The following is a 5,419-nucleotide window of genomic DNA, read 5'->3' on the forward strand; positions in this document are numbered from 1 at the left end:
TGGGTTCCAATGGAATAGAGAAATAATGGACGGTCCAGAAGATACCGCACCAATAGGGCATTTTCCAACAATACGACCAACAGGCTGGGACGACGACGTTGATGATGTCTGAATCATCCTTCTTCGAAAAGATTTCGGTTTACATAGCCGAGAACAAAAGAAAAACGGCTCTCAAAGCCGAATTATCAAACATGATTGTAGGTGCAATCCCAAGGAAGGAAGAAACGATGCATTCTGGTACACATTCGATCCCTCAATTCCTTGAAGATACAGTTCAAGCCGAAAAGAGCTCAGGTGAAGAGTTGAGTCAAAGGCTGGATGCAATCTACGACGAAGAACCCTTAGGATTCGAGAAAGACCCAATGGGGGCAAATATCAAAATGTTAGCCCAAGATCCACTCGAAGAAGTAAATCTTGGAGACGGAGATCAGAAGAGGGTAACATATGTCAGTGCAAAATTAGAGCCAGCATTGAAATCAAGAGTCATTAAGTTATTAAAAGAAAACAAAGATTGCTTTGCATGGGATTACGACGAGATGCCTGGTTTAGGGCGAGATTTGGTCGAATTAAAGCTGCCCTAAAAGAAGGAAAAAAGCCCATCAAGCAGACTCCTAGGAGGTTCGCACCAGAAATTCATTCGAAGATCAAAGTAGAGGTTGAGATACTTCTACGGTGCAAGTTCATCATAACCACAAGGTATGTTGAATGGATTGCTAATATTGTGCCGGTTATTAAAAAGAACGGTTCGTTAAGAGTATGCATAGATTTTCGTGATTTGAATGCAGCCACGCCTAAGGATGAATATCCCATGCCGGTGGCAGAAATGCTAGTAGATTCAGCCGCAGGCTTCAAATATCTAAGTATGTTGGATGGATATTCTGGGTATAACCAGATCTTCATTGCAGAAGAGGATGTGTCCAAAACAGATTTTCGTTGCCCAAGGGCAATAGGCACCTACGAGTGGGTTGTAATGCCTTTTGGCCTAAAAAATGCTGGGGCAACTTATCAAAGAGCAATGAATTCTATATTCCAAGATTTTATAGAAACTTTCATGCAAGTATACATAGATGACATTGTTGTAAAGTCTGTTTCAGATAACAGTCATCTTGACCATCTGAGCCAATCATTCGAGAGAACGAGAAAACATGGCTTAAAGATGAACCCCCTTAAATGTGCTTTCTTTGTGCAGGCTGAAGATTTCCTGGGCTTCGTAGTCCACAAAAAGGGAATAGAAATTAATCAAAATAAAACAAAAGCTATTATGGAAACAAAGCCTCCACCCACGAAGAAAGAGTTACAGTCATTACTAGGAAAGATAAACTTCTTGAGAAGATTTATCTCAAACTTGAGTGGACGCACGCAAGCCTTTTCCCCCTTACTTCGACTCAAGCAAGGAAAGTTCGAATGACGTGCTGAACATCAAGAAGCTTTTGAAAAAATCAAGCAATACTTGATGTATCCACCAATATTGTCTCCCCCAGATGGGAAGAAGCATATGCGCCTGTATATCTCAGCTTCAGATAATACAATAGGCAGCATGTTAGCACAAGAAGATGACAATGGTGTCGAAAGAGCTATTTATTATTTAAGTAGAGTACTAAATAATGCAGAGACTAGGTATAGCGCAATAGAAAAACTCTGCCTTTGTTTATATTTCTCTTGTATCAAACTCAAGTACTATATAAAGCCAGTTGATGTTTATGTTTCGTCTCATTGTGATGTTATTAAACATATGCTATCAAAACCACTATTGCATAGTCGAATTGGCAAATGGGCTTTAGCCCTTACTAAGTACTCTTTGATATTTCAACCTCTTAGAGCAATGAAAGGTCAGATCGTATCAGATTTCATTGTTGACCATGCAGTGGTTGAGCACCCTCAACAATATGTAGACTTGAAGCCTTGGAAGTTATACTTCGATGGTTTGACTCATAAAGAAGGAACCGGTGTTGGAGTACTGATAATTTCTCCTGATGGAATTCCAACAAAGATCAAGTACAAGATTGAAGGTCCCTTATGCTCCAACAACGAAGCTGAATACAAAGCACTGATCGCTGGACTTGAAGCTTTGTTAGAATTGGGGGCAACCAGAGTCGAAATTAAAGGAGACTCCGAACTAGTGGTTAAGCAATTGACGAAGGAATACAAATGTATCAAAGAGAATTTGATCATGTATTTTGTCATAGCAAACAGGCTGCTTAAAAATTTCGAGTACGTGGATTTAAGTCACGTTTCAAGATTGAATAATCAAGAAGCAAATGATTTGGCACAGTTAGTCTCAGGATATAGAGTATCAAAAGAAAAACTAGAAGAGCTGATCGAAGTAAGAGGCAAAGCAATGGCCACCAAGCTCTCCCCAAGTGATCTGGAAAATTCACAATTAGGTTTTGCTAACAAAGAGGAGTTTGAAGTTTTAAATATAGACTCTTTAGCAGACACAGATTAGAGGAGTCCAATTGTGAACTATTTAAAGGATCCTTCGACAGACACAGATAGAAAGGTAAAGTATCGAGCCTTATCATATTTCTTGATGGGAAATGAATTGTTTAAGAAGACTCCTGAAGGAGTTTTGCTAAAGTGTCTGGGTGAAGCTGAAGCATATTTGGCCCTCTCGAATGTACATAGTGGAGCATGTGGTGCACACCAAGCGGGGCACAAAATGAAGTGGCTTTTGTTTAGGTACGGAATGTATTGGCCCTCTATGTTAAAAGATTGCATAGAATTCGCTAAAGGATGTCAAGAGTGTCAAGAACATGCAGGTATTCAACATGCTCCTGCAAATGAATTAAGTTCAATAATAAAGCCATGGCCTTTCAGAGGTTGGGCACTAGATTTAATTGGGGAAATTCACCCCAAATCTTCTAAAGGTCAAAGATATATCTTAGTGGGAATAGACTACTTCACAAAATGGGTCGAAGCGATACCACTTGCAAATGTGGATCAGGAGGCCGTGATTGAGTTTATTCAAAGACACATTATATATAGGTTCGGAATCCCAGAAAGTATAACTACAGATCAAGGATCAGTGTTTACTGGGCGGAAGATGCAAGATTTCGCCAAAGAAATGGGGTTCAAATTGTTTACTTCTACACCTTACTACGCTCAGGCAAATGGACAAGTTGAAGCAGCAAATAAGATAATAATTGGTCTCATAAAGAAACACGTAGGGAAAAAACCCAAGAGTTGGCATAAAACTTTAGACCAAGTACTCTGGGCCTGTCGAACGTCGCCAAAAGAAGCTACAAACACTACACCTTTCCAATTGACGTTCGGACACGATGCAGTGCTTCCAATTGAGATATACTTGCAATCAGTCTGAATCCAGAGACAGGCAGAAATTCCTCCAAACATATATTGGGAATTATTGATGAACTAATTGGTAGATCTAGACGAAGACAGACTTCGAGTGTTGGAGATGATAAAAAGACAAAAAGAAAGGGTGTCCAGAGCATACAATAAAAAGGTGAAAGGTAAAACATTTATTAACAATGACTTAGTTTGGAAAGTTATTTTACCTATAGATCGAAAGAATCAAGCACTAGGTAAATGGTCCCCACATTGGGAAGGACCCTTTCGAATTTTAAAAGTATTCTCGAATAACGCTTACGAGATAGAAGAGTTGGCAGAAGATCGTAGGATCTTAAGAGTAAATGGGAAGTATTTGAAAAGATACAAACCAATCATGCACGAAGTAAAGATTGCGAAAACGTAGATATTCGAAGTATGCTACGTAGGCTAAAATGGTAAAACAAACGCCAAAATGGCTTTATGTTCAAACAAGATATGTGGTAAATAAAGTAAACACAGACAAAGCAATATCAAAATACATTTCATTAAGACTGGAAGAGTACATTTCACTTTTTGGAAAAATTATGTTTCCACTAACAAAGGGCTACAGAAATAGAAGCATACTAGAGGCTATCAAAAAGAGGAATTCAAAAGATTTTGGATAGTAAAAACTAAGGCCTATAACACCTCCAGCAAAGCTTCAAACAAAGCACCCTCTAGTTGATCCTTTGTTCTATACCCTCCAAAGATAGCAGGGGCAGGCTTTCTGCTTCGAACATGTGTAGGGATCCCGACCTGCACATTCTTCTCACTATGCCCTTTTTGAGAAACATATAGGACAAGAATCTTCCATAAGGAAGGCACGTCACCACACCTTGACGAGAAGCAGCCATGGAAACAGCTTCGACAAGCCCTTTGAAGATTAGCAATGGAAAGTTGATCTTCTTTCCCCGGAGGGCACAAAGTATAAACTTCTGATCCTCCATCATGATGTTGTCTAGGTTATGGCTTCGTGGGCGGAAGTTGCCCACTAAAAGCTGGTGCCAAATCTTAATGACTTTAGCACTAAAGGGATCATTTTCCATGAGGGTCCTCAACATACGGTAGGTGGTCATGTTGATGGTGTTGTCATCAAACGATTCTCCAGAGTTGTTACATCTCAGCAGGTCAGAGATAGTTGAAGGAGTGATGGTAATGTGAGCCCTTCGAACCTCAGACATGATGGTGGTTCTCCCTTCTGGATCTATGGGCAGGGACGCAAACATCCAGAAATCTGCTAACATGTTGGGATAAACAGACCCCTCCAGGATTTCGTGATAGAACTAGAGTTGTTGGTTAGCAAAGAGTGCGCTGATGCTGATGTGATTCTCTTCAAACTCTTCCTCAGAAAGTTTGAACTCCTTTTTGATACAGGCTCTGATGGTATTATAGGTCAAGGGTTGCGCCATTTGAGAGAGAGAATGCAAGAGATTTTTTGTCAAAATTCTGTGTTTGAAAGGATGCAAGGAGAAGAGAGCAAAGTTTGATAAGAGTTTGGGGAAAGTGTGAAGAAAGAAGTAGAATGCTAACGCTTTATATAGAATACGTTGGCCAAAAAGAACGGTTCATTTTTTAGTGTTGATTGGACTGCGTTTGGTATCCCCAAGAGAAGTTATGGCCTCCGCCGTTTCCTGCCTTGGAAGTTGAAGTGTAATCATGAGTGAAAACTGATACACGCACGTCTCAAGTAGACGTTTTGAAAAAGGTGATGTCATCATTTAATGATGGTTACGGCTAAGGGAAGTGGAAACGTCAAGTCTAGGCTTAAGAGGCTGCTAGGGGTAATCATGTCACGTGGGTGCATTATTAAAATCATTATGATAATAAAATAATTTTGGCAATTGTTAGGAATTGCTAAAATGTTACTTATGACAACTGCAAAATCAGATATATGGAAGATGGAAAGACAAAGTTACTTATGTATTCCTAACGTTGGTTTGAGTTGGAGTAAAGATGGTTAGACTTGGAGCTAATTCGAAGAAGGTTATCTTTAAAGATTTAAACGTTTTTGCGAAATACGTAAAGTACTGAAGCTTAAAGTGTTTTCGTGGCATTCTCGGTTCTGATCACGTTGCCACGCGTCGAAAAAGGA

The sequence above is a fragment of the Vicia villosa genome, linkage group LG6, assembly GCF_029867415.1.
Source record: "Vicia villosa cultivar HV-30 ecotype Madison, WI linkage group LG6, Vvil1.0, whole genome shotgun sequence".
NCBI classification, from domain to species: Eukaryota; Viridiplantae; Streptophyta; class Magnoliopsida; order Fabales; family Fabaceae; genus Vicia; species Vicia villosa.